Source organism: Arachis ipaensis, chromosome B2 (genome assembly GCF_059453495.1).
Source record: "Arachis ipaensis isolate K30076 ecotype BB chromosome B2, ASM5945349v1, whole genome shotgun sequence".
In the NCBI taxonomy this organism is placed as follows: domain Eukaryota; kingdom Viridiplantae; phylum Streptophyta; class Magnoliopsida; order Fabales; family Fabaceae; genus Arachis; species Arachis ipaensis.
The window spans coordinates 69,861,073-69,878,805 of NC_142437.1; the positions used below are offsets into that span (position 1 = coordinate 69,861,073).

The following is a 17,733-nucleotide window of genomic DNA, read 5'->3' on the forward strand; positions in this document are numbered from 1 at the left end:
GTGTCTTTATTACATGATCACTAGTGTCTAAGTGTCTATGCCTTAAAGCTATGAAAATAAGTCCATCACCTTTCTTAAATGGAAAATGTTTTTAATTGAAAAAGAAAAAGAAGTGCATGAATTTCAAATTTTAAAACAGTTTAGTTATTTTGATATAGTGGCAACACTTTTGTCTTCTGAATGAATGCTTGAACAGTGCATATTTTTGAATTTGTTGTTTATGAATGTTAAATTTGTGGCTCTTGAAAGAATGATGGAAAAGGAGAAATGTCATTTGATGATCTGAAAAATCATAAAATTGATTCTTGAAGCAAGAAAAAGTAGTAAAAAGCTTGCAGAAAAAATATATATGCGAAAAAAAAAAACAAAAACAAAAAAAAAGAAAGAAAAAGCAAGTAGAAAAAGCCAATAGCCCTTAAAACCAAAAGGCAAGGGTAAAATAAAAAGGATCCAAGGCTTTGAGCATCAGTGGATAGGAGGGCCCACAGGAATAAAATCTTGGCTTAAGTGGTGATGAGCAGATAATTTATACGCTTTTTGGCATTGTTTTTACATAGTTTTTAGTATGATTTAATTAGTTTTTAAATAAAAATAACATTTCTGGACTTTACTATGAGTTTGTGTGTTTTTCTGTGATTTCAGGTATTTTCTGGCTGAAATTGAGGGACTTGAGCAAAAATCAGATTCAGAGGTTGAAGAAGGACTGCAGATGCTATTGGATTCTGACCTCCCTGCACTCAGTGGATTTTCTGGAGCTACAGAACTTCAAATGACGCCCTCTCAATTGCGATGGAAAGTAGACATCCAGGGCTTTCCATCAATATATAATAGTCCATACTTTGCCCGAGTTTAGATGACGCAAACTGGCGTTCAACGCCAGCTCCCTGCCCTATTCTGCAGTCAAACGCCAGAAACAGGTTGCAAAGTGTAGTTAAATGCCAGAAACAGGTTATAAACTGGCGTTTAACTCCAAGAAAGACCTCTCCACGTGAAAGCTTCAATGCTTAGCCCAAGCACACACCAAGTGGACCCCGGAAGTGGATTTCTGCATCATTTACTTATCTCTGTAACCCTAGTAACTAGTTTAGCAAAAATAGGACTTTTTACTATTGTATTTACATCTTTTGGAACATCTTTGGACGTTTAGTTTTGAGATCATGGAGGCTGGCCTCTTGGCCATGCCTGAACCTTGTTCTTATGTATTTTCAACGGTAGAATTTCTACACACCATAGATTAAGGTGTGGAGCTCTGCTGTTCCTCATGAATTAATGCAAAGTACTATTGTTTTTCTATTCAACTCAAGCCTCTTTCTTATCTAAGATATACACTTGTTCTTCAACCTGAAGAAGGTGATGATCTGTGACACTCATCATCATTCTCACCCATGAACACGTGCCTGACAACCACCTCCGTTCTACTTGCAATCGCTTAAGTGCATATCTCTTAGCCTTCTGGTTCATGACGCATGGTTGCCTCGCCTGACAACCGAGCCTTCCATTCCATGAGATCAGAGTCTTAGCGGTATAGGCTAGAATTATGGCGGCCATTCTTGAGATCCGGAAAGTCTAAACCTTGTCTGTGGTATTTCGAGTAGTATCTGGGAAGGGATGGCTGTGACGAGCTTCAAACTCGCGAGTGCTAGGCGTAGTGACAGACGCAAAAGGATGACTGAATCCTATTCTATTATGATCGAGAACCGACAGATGAATAGCCGTGCGGTGACAGCGCATTTTGGACCATTTTCACTGAGAGGACGGGATGTAGCCATTGACAATGGTGATGCCCTGCATAAGCTTTCCATGGAAGGGAGTAGGAATGATTGGATGAAGACAGCAGGAAAGCAGAGGTTCAGGAGGAACGAAAGCATCTCTATACGCTTATCTGAAATTCTCACCAATGAATTACATAAGTATCTCTATCCTAGTTCATATTTTATTTATATTTTTATTATCAATTCACCATAACCATTTGAATCCGCCTGACTGAGATTTACAAGGTGACCATAGCTTGCTTCAAGCCAACAATCTCCGTGGGATCGACCCTTACTCACGTAATGTTTATTACTTGGATGACCCAGTGCACTTGCTGGTTAGTTGTGCAAAGTTGTGACAAAGTGTGATTCATGTTTGAGAGCACCAAGTCTTTGGCGCCATTGTTGATGATCGCAATTTCGTGCACCAAGTTTTTGGCGCCGTTGCCGGGGATTGTTCGAGTTTGGACAACTGACGGTTCATCTTGTTACTCAGATTAGGTAATTTTATTTTTAAGTTTTTTTTATTCTTTTTATTTTCGAAAAATTTTCAAAAAAAAAATTTATAAAAATAAATTATTCTATGTTCTTCAGGATTTTTAAGAAGGAATTCTAGAATCTCATGAGATGGGTTGAATCCTGGCTGGCTGTTAAGCAATGTCTAATCTTTTGGACCGAGGTTTCAACTATCTCAAGAGAAGAGCTTCTTTGTCTTTTCCAGCAAATTAGCTGTTGTATGTAATATTCTGCTGAAGCTTGGCTGGCCATTGGCCATGTCTAATGTTTTGGACCGGAGCTTTCACTGAAAGCTTGGCTGGCTAGTAAGCCATGTCTTATTCCTGGACCGGAGTTTTAGACTAACATTGCAAGATTCCTGGAATTCCTATTAAAAATTTTGAAATCCTTATTTTCCTTTTTAAAATAATTTTCAAAAAATCCAAAAAAAATTTATAAAATCATAAACACCAAAAATTTGATGTTTCTTATTTGAGTCTAGAATCAATTCTTAAGTTTGGTGTCAATTGCATGTTTATCTCTTTCTTGCATTTTTCGAAAATTCATGCATTACATTCTTCATGATCTTCAAGTTGTTCTTGATGAATCCTTTTGTTTGATCTTCATATTTTCTTGTTGTGTGTTGCATCTTGTTTTTCATATGCATTCTTGCATTCATAGTATCTAAAAACTAAAAATTTCTAAGTTTGGTGTCTTGCATGTTCTTCTTTTCTTCAAAATTTTCAAAAATAAGTTCTTTGTGTTCATCTTGACATTCAAAGTGTTCTTGGGGTTCATCTTGACATTCATAGTATTCTTGCATGCATCATTTGTTTTGATCCAAAACTTTCATGCATTGAGTCTTTTTATTGTTTTTCTCTCTCATCATTAAAAATTCAAAAATAGAAAAATATCTTTCCCTTATTTCACTCATAAATTTCGAAAGTTTGAGTTGACTTTTTCAAAACTTTTTAAAATTTAGTTGTTTCTTATGAGTCAAGTCAAATTTTCAATTTAAAAATTCTATCTTTTTCAAATCTTTTTCAAAAATCAAATCTTTTTCAATTTTCTTCTTAATATTTTCGAAAATTTCAAAATTTATTTTCAAAATCTTTTTCTTATTTCTATTTCATATTTTTGAAATTAATGCTAGCAATTAATGTGATTGATTCAAAAATTTTAAGTTTGTTACTTGCCTAGTAAGAAAGGTTCAATCTTTAAATTTTAAAATACTATCTTTTTGTTTCTTGTTAGTCAAGTAATCAACTTTAATTTCAAAAATCAAATCTTTTAAATTTCTTTTTCAAATCTTTTTCAAAATAAATTTCAATCATATTTTTTTCAAAATCAATTTTCAAAATCTTTTCTAACTTCCTACCTTTTTAAATTTGATTTTCAAATCTTTTTCAATTAACTACTTGACTTTTTATTCGATTTTAAAAGTTTACTATTTCAATCTTATCTTTTTCAAAACTACCTAACTAATTTTCTCTCTCTAATTTTCGAAAATCACCTTCCTCTTTTTCAAAATTCCTTTTTAATTAACTAATTATTTTAATTTTTAATTTTAATTTTATTTCTTTTCTTATTTTCGAATTTTAACATTGATTTTTAAATTAAAACAAAAATACTTTTATTTTAATTTATTTAATTTTCAAAAATTCTTCTCTCCCACCTCCTTCTAATTATTTATTCATCTACTAACACTTCTCTTCCACCCAAGAATTTGAACCCACTCTTCCCCTCTGTGTTTGGATTCTTATCTTTTCCTTCCTCTATTCTTCTCTTCTTATACTTACATAAGGAATCTCTATACTGTGACATAGAGGATTCCATATTTTCTTTTCTGTTTTCTTTTTTTTTCATATGAGCAGGAATAAGGATAAGAACATTCTTGTTGAAGCTGATCCTGAACCTAAAAGGACTTTGAAGAGGAAGCTAAGGGAAGCTAAAGCACAACTCTCTGGAGAAAATCTGACAGAAATTTTTGAAAAAGAAGGAGACATGGCCAAAAATAATAATAATGCAAGGACGATGCTTGGTGACTTTACTGCACCGAATTCCAAGTTACATGGAAGAAGAATCTCAATCCCTGCCATTGGAGCAAACAATTTTGAGCTAAAGCCTCAATTAGTTTCTCTGATGCAACATAATTGTAAGTTTGATGGACTTCCATCAGAAGATCCTTTTCAGTTTTTAACTGAATTCTTGCATATTTGTGATACTTTTAAGACCAATTGGGTTGATCCCGAGGTCTACAGGCTTATGCTTTTCCCATTTGCTGTAAGAGACAGAGTTAGAATATGGTTGGACTCTCAATCTAAGGTTAGCCTGAACTCTTGGGATAAGCTGGTCACGGCTTTCTTAGCCAAGTTCTTTCCTCCTCAAAAGCTTAGTAAACTTAGAGTGGATGTTCAAACCTTCAGACAGAAAGAAGGTGAATCCCTCTATGAAGCCTGGGAGAGATATAAGCAACTGACCAAAAAGTGTCCTTCTGACATGCTTTCAGAATGGACTATCTTGGATATATTCTATGATGGTCTGTCTAAGCTATCAAAGATGTCACTGGACCATTCTGCAGGCGGATCTATTCACCTAAAGAAAATGCCTGCAGAAGCTCAGGAACTCATTGACATGGTTACAAATAACCAGTTTATGTACACTTCTAAGAGGAACCTGTAAGTAATGGGACGTCTCAAAGGAAGGGAGTTCTTGAAGTTGATGCTCTGAATGCCATATTGGCTTAGAACAAAATATTGACTCAGCAAGTCAATATGATTTCTCAGAGTCTAAATGGAATGCAAGCTGCATCCAACAGTACTCAAGAGCCATCTTCTGAAGAAGAAGCTTATGATCCTGAGAACCCTGCAATAGCAGAGGTGAATTACATGGGTGAACCCTATGGAAACACCTATAATCCCTCATGGAGAAATCATCCAAATTTCTCATGGAAGGATCAACAAAAGCCTCAACAAGGCTTTAATAATGGTGGAAGAAACAGGTTTAGCAATAGCAAGCCTTTTCCATCATCCATTCGGCAACAGACACAGAATTCTGAGCAGAATCCATCTAGCTTAGCAAATATAGTCTCTGATCTATCTAAGGCCACTTTAAGTTTCATGAATGAAACAAAGTCCACCATTAGAAATTTGGAGGCACAAGTGGGCCAGCTGAGTAAAAGGGTCACTGAAACTCCTCCTAGTACTCTCCTAAGCAATACAGAAGAGAATCCAAAAAGAGAGTGCAAGGCCATTACCTTACATGGTGTGGCTGAACCTAAAGAGGAGGAAGAGAACGTGAATCCTAGTGAGGAAGACCCCCTGGGACGCTCAGTGACCAATAAGGAGTTTTCCTCTGAGGAACCAAAGGAATCTGAGGCTTATCTAGAGACCATAGAGATTTCATTGAACCTCTTTCTGCCCTTCATGAGCTCTGATGAGTATTCATCCTCTGAAGAGGATGAAGACATTACTGAAGAGCAAGTTGCTAAGTACCTTGGTGCAATCATGAAGCTGAATGCCAAATTATTTGGTAAAGAGACTTGGGAAGATGAACCTCCCTTGCTCACCAATGAACTAAATGCATTGGATAGGCAGAAATTACCTCAAAAGAAACAGGATCCTGGTAAATTCTTAATACCCTGTAACATAGGCACCATGACCTTTGAGAAGGCTCTGTGTGACCTGGGGTTAGGAATAAACTTAATGCCACTCTCTGTAATAGAGAAACTAGGAATCCTTGAGGTGCAAGCTGCCAGAATCTCATTAGAGATGGCAGACAACTCAAGAAAACAGGCTTATGGACAAGTAGAGGACGTGTTAGTAAAGGTTGAAGGCCTTTACATCCCTGCTGATTTCATAATCCTAGATACTGGAAAGGATGAGGATGAATCCATCATCCTTGGCCACAGCAAAGGCTGTGATTGATGTGGACAGAGGAGAGTTGGTCCTTCAACTGAATGAGGACCACCTTGTGTTTAAAACTCAAGGATCTCCTTCTGTAACCATGGAGAGTAAGCACGAAAAGCTTCTCTCACTGCAGAGTCAACCAAAACCCCCACAGTCAAACTCTAAGTTTGGTGTTGGGAGGCCACAACCAAACTCTAAGTTTGGTGTTGAACCCCCACATTCAAACTCTAAGTTAGGTGTTGGGAGGTCCCAACAATGCTATGAATATCTGTGAGGCTCCATGAGAGCTCACTGTCAAGCTATTGACATTAAAGAAGCGCTTGTTGGGAGGCAACCCAATGTTATTTAATTATATCTATTTTATTTTATTTTAATTTTTAGGTTGATGATCATGTGGAGTCACAAAAACTACTGAAAAATCAAAAACAGAATGAAAAACAGCATTAAAAACAGCACACCCTGGAGGAGGAGCATTTTGGCGTTTAAACACCAGAAACAAGCATCTGTCTGGTGTTTAACGCTAGAAACAAGCATCTGCCTGGCGTTAAACGCCAGAAACAGGCTACATTTGGGCGTTTAATGCCAGAAACAAGCAGTAGTCTGGCGTTAAACGCCAGGATTGCACAGCAAGGGTGTTTTACACGCCTAATTGGAGCAGGGATGTTAAATCCTTGGCCCCATTGGATCTGTGGACTCCACTGGATCCCGATCTTTTCTTCTCTCCTCTTCACACATTTTCATAACTCTCTCCCACAAATACCCCTCACCAATCACCTCAATCACTCTTCCCCATCACCTCTTCACCACTCACATCCATAACTCTCTTCCCCATAAACCCTACCTACCTCCAAAATTCAAACTCTTTTCCCTCCCAAACCCAACCCTAATGGCCGAACCCTAAACCTTCCCCACTCCTATATAAACCACTCATTCCTTCTTCATTTTCACACAACACAACCCTCTCTTCTTACCCTTGGCCGAATACACACCTCTCTCCCTCTCCTCTATTCTTCTTCTTCTTCTCCTTCTTTCCCTATTCTTTTGCTCGGGGACAAGCAAACATTTTAAGTTTGGTGTGGTAAAAGCATTGCTTTTTGTTTTTGCATAACCATTAATGGCACCTAAGGCTAGAAAAACCTCAAGAAAGAGGAAAGGAAAGGTAATTTCTTCCACCTCTGAGTCATGGGAGATGGAGAGATTCATCTCAAAGGTCCATCAAGACCACTTCTATGAAGCTGTGGCCAAGAGACATCTTCATTGAAGAGGACAAGCCCATCACTAAGAAAAGGATGGAGCAAACAAGAGATCATGGACCTCAACAAGAGCATGAGGAAATTCTTCACCATGAAATCCCTGAGATGCCTCAAGGGATGCACTTCCCTCCACAAAACTATTGGGAGAAAATCAACACTTCCTTAGGAGAATTAAGCTCCAACATGGGACAACTAAGGGTGGAGCACCAAGAGCACTCCATCATCCTCCATGAGATTAGAGAAGATCAAAGAGCTATGAGGGAGGAGCAACAAAGGCAAGGAAGAGACATAGAGGAGCTCAAGAGCACCATTGGTTCTTTAAGAAGAGGAAGACGCCACCCTCTCTAAGGTGGACCTATTCCTTAATCTCCTTGTTCTTATTTTCTATTTTTTTTTGTTTACTATGCTTTATGTTTATGTTTGTGTCTTATTACATGATCATTAGTATTTAAGTGTCTATGTCTTAAAGCTATGAATGTCCTATGACTCCATCACCTCTCTTAAATGAAAAATGTTATAAAAACAAAAGAACAAGAAGTACAGGGTTTCGAATTCATCCTTGAAACTAGTTTAATTATTTTGATGTGGTGACAATACTTTTTGTTTTCTGAATGACTGCTTGAACAGTGCATATGTCTTTTGAAATTGTGGTTTATGAATGTTAAATATGTTGGCTCTTGAAAGAATGATGAAAAAGGAGAAATGTTATTTGATAATCTGAAAAATCATAAAATTGATTCTTGAAGCAAGAAAAAGCAGTGAATACAAAAGCTTGCAGAAAAAAAAAAGAGAAAAGAAAAATGGCAAAAAAAAAAAAGAGAGAAAGAGAAAAAAAAAAGTAAGTAGAAAAAGCCAATAGCCCTTAAAACCAAAAGGCAAGGGTAATAAAAAGGATCCAAGGCTTTGAGCATCAGTGGATAGGAGGGCCTAAAGGAATAAAATCCTGGCCTAAGCGGCTAAACCAAGCTGTCCCTAACCATGTGCTTGTGGCGTGAAGGTGTCAAGTGAAAACTTGAGATTGAGCGGTTAAAGTCGAGGTCCAAAGCAAAAGAAGAGTGTGCTTAAGAACCCTGGACACCTCTAATTGGGGATTTTAGCAAAGCTGAGTCACAATCTAAAAAGGTTCACCCAGTTATGTGTCTGTGGCATTTATGTATCCGGTGGTAATACTAGAAAACAAAGTGCTTAGGGCCACGGCCAAGACTCATAAAGTAGCTGTGTTCAAGAATCAACACACTGAACTAAGAGAATCAATAACACTATCTAAATTCTAAGTTCCTATAGATGCCAATCATTCTGAACTTCAATGGATAAAGTGAGATGCCAAAACTATTCAAGAGGCAAAAAGCTACTAGTCCCGCTCATCTGATTGGAGCTAAGTTTCATTGATATTTTGGAATTTATAGTATATTCTCTTCTTTTTATCCTCTTTGATTTTCAGTTGCTTGGGGACAAGCAACAATTTAAGTTTGGTGTTGTGATGAGCGGATAATTTATACGCTTTTTGGCATTCTTTTTACATAGTTTTTAGTATGATTTAATTAGTTTTTTCAGTATATTTTTATTAGTTTTTAAGTAAAAATCACATTTCTAGAATTTACTATGAGTTTGTGTATTTTTTTGTGATTTCAGGTATTTTCTGGCTGAAATTGAGGGACTTGAGCAAAAATCAGATTCAGAGGTTGAAGAAGGACTGCAGATGCTGTTGGATTCTGACCTCCCTGAACTCAAAGTGGATTTTCTGGAGCTATAGACCTCCAAATGATGCGCTCTCAATTGCGTTGGAAAGTAGACATCCAGGGCTTTCCAGCAATATATAATAGTCCATACTTTGCCCGAGTTTAGATGACGCAAACTGGCGTTCAACGCTAGCTCCTTGCCCTATTCTGGAGTCAAACGCCAGAAACAGGTTGCAAAGTGGAGTTAAACGCCAGAAACAGGTTATAAACTGGCGTTTAACTCCAAGAAAGACCTCTCCATGTGAAAGATTCAATGCTCAGTCCAAGCACACACCAAAGTGGAGTTATACTAACTAATTACTAGGGTTTACAGAAATGAGTAAATGATGCAGAAATCCACTTCTGGGGCCTACTTGGTGTGTGCTTGGGCTGAGCATTGAGCTTTACACATGTAGAGGCTTCTCTTGGAGTTGAACGCCAGTTTGTAACCTGTTTCTGGCGTTTAACTCCACTTTGCAACCTGTTTCTGGCGTTTAACTCCAGAATGCAGCATGGAACTGGCGTTGAACGCCAGTTTGCATCATCTAAACTCATGAAAATTATAAACTATTATATATTTCTGGAAAGCCCTGGATGTCGAATTTCCAACGCAATTGAGAGAGCGCCATTTGGAGTTCTGTAGCTCCAGAAAATCCACTTTGAGTGCAGGGAGGTCAGAATCCAACAGCATCTGCAGTCCTTTTTCAGCCTGAATAAGATTTTTGCTCAGGTCCCTCAATTTCAGCCAAAAATTACCTGAAATCATAGAAAAACACACAAACTCATAGTGAAGTCCAGAAATGTGATTTTTATTTAAAAACTAATAAAAATATACTAAAAACTAACTAAATCATACTAAAAACTATGTAAAAACAATGCCAAAAAGCGTATAAATTATCCGCTCATCACAACACCAAACTTAAATTGTTTCCTGTCCCCAAGCAACTAAAAATAAAATAGGATAAAAAAAAGAATTTACTATAAATTCTAAAATATCAATGAAACTTAGATCCAATCAGATGAGTGGGACTTGTAGCTTTTTGCCTCTTGAATAGTTTTGGCATCTCACTTTATCCATTGAGGTTCAGAATGATTGGCATCTATAGGAACTCAGAGTTCAGATAGTGTTATTGATTCTCCTAGTTCAGTATGTTGATTCTTGAACACAGATACTTTATGAGTCTTGGCCGTGGCCCTAAGCACTTTGTTTTCTAGTATTACCACCGGATACATAAATGCCACAGACACATAACTGGGTGAACCTTTTCAGATTGTGACTCAGCTTTGCTAAAGTCCCCAATTAGAGGTGTCCAGGGTTCTTAAGCACACTCTGTTTTTGCTTTGGACCTTGACTTTAACTGCCCAGTCTCAAGTTTTCACTTGACACCTTCACGCCACAAGCACATGGTTAGGGACAGCTTGGTTTAGCCGCTTAGGCCAGGATTTTATTCCTTTAGGCCCTCCTATCCACTGATGCTCAAAGCCTTGGATCCTTTTTATTACCCTTTCCTTTTGGTTTTAAGGGCTATTGGCTTTTTGCTCTTGCCTTTTGGTTTAAAGAGCTTTTGGCTTTTTCTACTTGCTTTTTCTTTTTCTCTTTTTTTTTTGCCAATTTTTTTTTCTGTAAGCTTTTGTATTCACGGCTTTTTCTTGCTTCAAGAATCATTTTTATAATTTTTCAGATTATTAAATAACATTTCTCCTTTTTCCTTATTCTTCAAGAGCCAACATATTTAACATTCATAAACATCAAATTCAAAAGACATATGCACTGTTCAAGCATACATTCAGAAAACAAAAAGTATTGCCACCACATCAAAATAATTAAACTAGTTTCAAGGATGAATTCAAAACCATGTACTTCTTGTTCTTTTGTAATTAAAACATTTTTCATTCAAGAGAGGTGATGGATTCATATTCATAACTTTAAGGCATAGACACTTAGACACTAATGATCTTGTAATAAGACACAAATATAAATAAACATAAAGCTCAAAAATCGAAAAACAGAAAAATAAGAACAAGGAGATTAAGGAATGAGTCCACCTTAGTGAGGGTATTGTATTCCTCTTCTTGAAGAACCAATGGTGCTCTTGAGCTCCTCTATGTCTCTTCCCTGTCTTTGTTGCTCCTCCCTCATAGCTCTTTGATCTTCTCTAATTTCATGGAGGATGATGGAGTGCTCTTGGTGCTCCATCCTTAGTTGTCCCATGTTGGGGCTTAATTCTCCTAGGGAGGTGTTGATTTGCTCCCAATAGTTTTGTGGAGGGAAGTGCATCCCTTGAGGCATCTTAGGGATTTCATGGTGAGGAATTTCCTCATGTTCTTATTGAGGTCCATAAGTGGACTCTCTTGTTTGCTCCATCCTTTTCTTAGTGATGAGCTTTTGAGATGAATCTCTCCATCTCCCATGACTCAGAGGTGGAAGCAATTGCCTTCCCTTTCCTCTTTCTAGAGGTTTCTCTGGCCTTAGGTGCCATTAATGGTTATGAAAAAACAAAAAGCTATGCTTTTTACCACACCAAACTTAAAATATTTGCTCGTTCCCGAGCAAAAGAAGAAAGGAAGTAGTAGAAGAAGAAGAAAATGGAGGAGATGGAGGTGTGTGAATAGTTCGGTCAAGGGGGTTTAAGTGGTTATGATGTGTGAAAAGGAAGGAGTGATGGTTTGAATTTAAGTGGGTGGGTGTAGGTGGGTTGTATAATGGTTTTGGAGGAGTAATGGAGGTGATTGGTGGAGGTTAATTGAGGAAGAATGTTATGAAAAGGTGTGAAGATAAGAGAAGAAGTGGTAGGGATCCTGTGGAGTCCACAGATCCAGTGGGGCCAAGGACTTAACATCCCTGCTCCAATTAGGCGTGTAAAATGCCCTTGCTGTGCAATCTTGGCATTTAACGCTAGACTGCTGCCTGTTTCTGGCGTTAAACGTCCAAATGTAGCTTGTTTCTTGCGTTTAACGTCAGGTAGATGCTTGGTTCTGTCATTAAACGCCAGCTTGGTGCTTGTTTCTGGCGTTAAACGCCAGACAAATGCTTGTTTCTGGCGTTTAACGCCAGCATGCCTCTCCTCCAGGGTGTGCTGTTTTTAATGCTGTTTTTCATTCTGTTTTTGATTTTTCAGTAGTTTTTGTGACTCCACATGATCATCAACCTAATAAAACACGAAATAACAAAAAAGAAAATAAAATAGATATGATTAAATAACATTGGGTTACCTCCCAACAAGCGCTTCTTTAATGTCAATAGCTTGACAGTGAGCTCTCACGGAGCCTCACAGATAATCAGAGCAAGGTTGGAACCTCCCAACACCAAACTTAGAGTTTGAATGTGGGGGTTCAACACTAAACTTAGAGTTTGGTTGTGGCCTCCCAACACCAAACTTAGAGTTTGACTATGGGGGCTTTGGTTGACTCTGCAGTGAGAGAAGCTTTTCATGCTTCCTCTCCATGGTTACAGAAGGAGATCCTTGAGTTTTAAACACAAGGTTATCCTCATTCAGTTAAAGGATCAATTCTCCTCTCTCCACATCAATCACAGCTCTTGCTATGGCTAGGAAGGGTCTTCCAAAGATGATGGATTCATCCTCTTCCTTCCCAGTGTCTAGGATAATGAAATCAACAGGGATGTAAAGGCCTTCAACCTTTACTAACACGTCCTCTACTTGTCCATAAGCCTGTTTTCTTGAGTTGTCTGCCATCTCTAATGAGATTCTGGCTGCTTGCACCTCAAAGATTCCCAGTTTCTCCATTACAGAGAGTGGCATGAGGTTTATCCCTGACCCAAGGTCACATAGAGCCTTCTCAAAGGTCATGGTGCCTATGGTACAAGGTATTAAGAACTTTCCAGGATCCTGTTTCTTCTGAGGCAATGTCAGTTGATCCAGATCACTCAGTTCATTGATGAGCAAGGGAGGTTCATCTTCCCAAGTCTCATTACCAAATAATTTGGCATTCAGCTTCATGATTGCACCAAGGTACTTGGCAACTTGCTCTTCAGTGACATCTTCATTCTCTTCAGAAGAAGAATACTCATCAGAGCTCATGAATGGCATAAGGAGGTTCAATGGAATCTCTATGGTCTCTAGATGAGCCTCAGATTCCTTTGGTTCCTCAGAGGGAAACTCCTTGTTGATCATTGGACGTCCCAGGAGGTCTTCCTCACTGGGATTCACATCCTCTCCCTCCCTTGTAGGTTCGGCCATGATGGTTAAATCAATGGCCTTGCACTCTCGTTTTGGATTCTCTTCTGTATTGCTTGGGAGAGTACTAGGAGGAGTTTCAGTGACTCTTTTACTCAGCTGGCCCACTTGTGCCTCCAAATTCCTAATGGAGGACCGTGTTTCATTCATGAAACTTACAGTGGCCTTAGATAGATCAGAGACTATATTTGCTAAGCTAGATGGATTCTGCTCAGAACTCTCTGTATGTTGCTGAGTGGATGATGGAAAAGGCTTGCTAGTGCTAAACCTGTTTCTTCCACCATTATTAAAGCCTTGTTGAGGCTTTCGTTGATCCTTTCATGAGAAATTTGGATGATTTCTCCATAAGGGATTATAGGTGTTTCCATAGGGTTCACCCATGTAATTCACCTCTGCTATTGCAGGGTTCTCAGGATCATAAGCTTCTTCTTCAGAAGATGCCTCTTTAGTACTGTTGGATGATTCCTTCAATCCATTCAGACTCTGAGAGATCATATTGACTTGCTAAGTCAGTATTTTATTCTGAGCCAATATGGCATTCAGAGTATCAATTTCAAGAACTCCCTTCCTCATAGGCGTCCCATTATTCACAGGATTCCTTTCAAAAGTGTACATGAACTGGTTATTTGCAACCATGTTAATGAGTTCTTGAGCTTTTGCAGGCGTTTTCTTTAGGTGAATGGATCCACCTGTAGAATGGTCCAGTGACATCTTTGATAGCTCAGACAGACCATCATAGAATATATCCAGGATGGTCCATTCTGAAAGCATGTCAGAAGGACACTTTTTGGTCAGTTCCTTGTATCTCTCCCAAGCTTCATAGAGGGATTCACCTTCTTTCTGTTTGAAGGTTTGAACATCCACTCTAAGCTTACTAAGCTTTTGAGGAGGAAAGAACTTGGCTAAGAAAGTCGTGACCAGCTTATCCCAAGATTTCATGCTATCTTTAGGTTTAGAGTCCAACCATACTCTAGCTCTGTCTCTTACAGCAAACGGGAAAAGCATAAGCCTGTAGACCTCGGGATCAACCCGATTGGTCTTAACAGTATCACAGATCTGCAAGAACTCAGTTAAGAACTAAAAAGGATCTTCAGATGGAAGTCCATAAAACTTGCTGTTCTGTTGCATCAGAGAAACTAATTGAGGTTTAAGCTCAAAGTTGTTTACTCCTATGGCAGGAATTGACCTGCTTCTTCCATGTAAATTGGAATTTGGTGTAGTAAAGTCACCAAGCATCTTCCTTGCATTGTTATTATTTTCGGCCATGTCTCCTTCTTTTTCAAGATTCTCTGTAAGGTTTTCTCTAGATTGTTCTATTTTAGCTTCTCTTAGTTTCTTCTTCAGAGTCCTTTTAGGTTCAGGATCTGCTTCAACAAGAATGTTCTTGTCCTTGCTCCTGCTTATATGAAAAAGAAAGGAACAGAAAATAATAGGGATCCTCTTTGCCACAGTAGAGAGGTTCCTTTATGTGAGTATAAGAGAAGAAAAAGAATTCGAACATAGAAAGAGGGAGAGGGTTCGAATTTTTAAGAAGAAGAGAAGTGTTAGTAGATAAATAAAATAATTAGAAAGAGATGAGGGGGAGAAAATTTCAAAAATTAGAAGAATAAGAAAAAAAAAGAAAAATATTTTTGTTTTTATTTTATTTATTAATTAGTATTCGAAAAAGTTAGAAGAAACAATTAATTAATTAAAAAGTTTTTGAAAAAAAAGAGGGAGGTGATTTTCGAAAATTAGAAGAGAGAAATAGTTAGGTGGTTTTGAAAAAGATAAGAATAAAAAAAAAAGTAAAGTGGTTAATTGAAAAAGATTTGAAAATCAAATTTGAAAAGATAAAAAGTTAGAAAAGATGTTGAAATTAAATTTTGAAAAAGATGTGATTGAAACTTTATTTTGAAAAAGATTTGAAAAAGAAATTTGAAAAGATTTGATTTTGAAAATTAAAGTTGATTACTTGACTAACAAGAAACTAAAAAGATATGATTCTAAAATTTAAAGATTGAACCTTTCTTATTAGGCAAGTAACAAACTTAATATTTTTGAATCAATCACTTTAATTGTTAGCATTGAATTCGAAAATATGGAATAAAAATAAGAAAAAGATTTTGAAAATTAATTTGAAATTTTCGAAAATATGAAAGAAAAATTGAAAAAGATTTGATTTTTGAAAAAGATTTGAAAAAGATAGAATTTTTAAATTGAAAATTTGATTTGACTCATAAGAAACAACTAAATTTTAAAATGTTTTGAAAAAGTCAACTCAAATTTTCGAAAATTTATGAGTGAAAAAGGGAAAGATATTTTTTTGATTTTTTGAATTTTTAATGATGAAAGAGAAAAAACGAAAAGATATCTTTTTGATGTTTTTCTCTCTTTTTTTTTTCATTAAACAGCAAGAATGAAACAAAACATGAAGAATTAAGATCAAAACCAAAAATGCATGCAAAAACACTATGAATGTCAAGATGAACACCAAGAACACTTTGAATGTCAAGATGAACACCAAGAACTTATTTTTGAAAAATTTTCAAGAAAAGAAAACATGCAAGACACCAAACTTAAAAATTTTTATTCTTTAGACATTAATAATTCAAGAATGCATATGAAAAACAAGAAAAGACACAAAACAAGAAAATATGAAGATCAAACAAGAAGACTGGCCAAGAACAACTTGAAGATCTTGAAGAATGCAATGCATGAAATTTTCGAAAATAATTTTTTGAGAAAAAATATTTTTGATTTTATGATTTTATAATTTTTTTTTTTGGATTTTTTCGAAAATTATTGTGGGAAAAATGAAAAAGAAATTATATATTTTTTTATATTATTTTCGAAAATAAGAAATAAAAAAGCTTAAAAATAAAATAAAATTACTTAATCTGAGCAACAATATAAACCGTCAGTTGTCCAAACTCGAACAATCCTCGGCAACGGCGCCAAAAACTTGGTGCATGAAATCGTGATCGTTCATTCCTTGGTAACAGCGCTAAAAACTTAATACGCACGTTCATAATTTTAGTTATTTTTCACAATTTCGATACAACTAACCAGCAAGTGCACTGGGTCGTCCAAGTAATAAACCTTACGTGAGTAAGGGTCGATCCCACGGAGATTGTCGGCTTGAAGCAAGCTATGGTCACCTTGTAAATCTCAGTCAGGCATATTCAAAAGGTTATAGAGTTTTAATAATTAAAAGATAAATAAAACATAAACTAGGATAGAGATACTTATGTAATTCATTGGTGAGAATTTCAGAAAAGCATATAGAGATGCTTTCGTTCCTCTGAACCTCTGCTTTCCTGCTGTCTTCATCCAATCATTTCTACTCCCTTCCATGGCAAGCTTTATGTAGGGCATCATCGTTGTCAATGGCTACATCCCATCCTCTCTGTGAAAATGGTCCAATGCGCTGTCACTGCATGGCTAATCATCTGTCGGTTCTCGATCATACTGGAATAGGATTTACTATCCTTTTGCGTCTGTCACTACGCCCAACACTCGCGAGTTTGAAGCTCGTCACAGCCATCCCTTCCCAGATCCTACTCGGAATACCACAGACAAGGTTTAGACTTTTTGGATCTCAAGAATGGCCATCCATGGGTTCTAACTTATACCACAAAGACTCTAATATCTCGGACTCGGTCCCCTGTATTAGATATCTAAGAGATACTCATTCTAGCTTGTTTGCTTGTAGAACGGAAGTGTTTGTCAGGCACGCGTTCATAAGTGAGAAAGATGATGAGCGTCACATAATCATCACATTCATCATGTTCTTGTGTGCGAATGGATATCTTAGAATAGGAATAAGCTTGAATTGAATAGAGAAACAATAGTACTTTGTATTAATTCATGAGGAACAGCAGAGCTCCACACCTTAATCTATGGAGTGTAGAAACTCTACCGTTGAAAATACATAAGTGATAAGGTCCAGGCATGGCCGAATGGCCAGCCCCCAAACGTGATCAAAGGATCAAAAGATAATCCAAAGATGTAAATACAATAGTAAAAAGTCCTATTTATACTAACTAGTTACTAGGGTTTACAGAAATGAGTAAATGATGCAGAAATCCACTTCTGGGGCCCACTTGGTGTGTGCTTGGACTGAGCTTTGAGCTTTACACGTGTAGAGGCTTCTCTTGGAGTTGAACTCCAGTTTGTAACCCGTTTCTGGCGTTTAACTCCACTTTGCAACCTATTTCTGGCGGTTAACTCCAGAATGCAGCATGGAACTGGTGTTGAACGCCAGTTTGCGTCGTCTAAACTCGTGAAAAGTATGGACTATTATATATTGCTGGAAAGTCATGGATGTCTACTTTCTAACGCAATTAAGAGAGCGCCATTTGGAGTTCTGTAGCTCCAGAAAATCTACTTTGAGTGCAGGGAGGTCAGAATCCAACAGCATCTGCAGTCCT

The 17,733-nt window shown here is 37.2% G+C and overlaps 2 non-coding genes across 2 annotated transcripts; one reads left to right on the forward strand and one right to left on the reverse strand.

Moving 5' to 3' along the window:
* Positions 1 to 4,643: 4,643 nt before the first annotated feature.
* Positions 4,644 to 4,751, reverse strand: LOC148574300 (small nucleolar RNA R71). The gene has a single exon (XR_015906145.1). It is a non-coding gene; the product is annotated as a small nucleolar RNA R71 (small nucleolar RNA).
* A 9,335-nt stretch (positions 4,752 to 14,086) lies between these two features.
* Positions 14,087 to 14,194, forward strand: LOC148574301 (small nucleolar RNA R71). The gene has a single exon (XR_015906385.1). It is a non-coding gene; the product is annotated as a small nucleolar RNA R71 (small nucleolar RNA).
* The last annotated feature ends 3,539 nt before the right edge of the window (positions 14,195 to 17,733 follow it).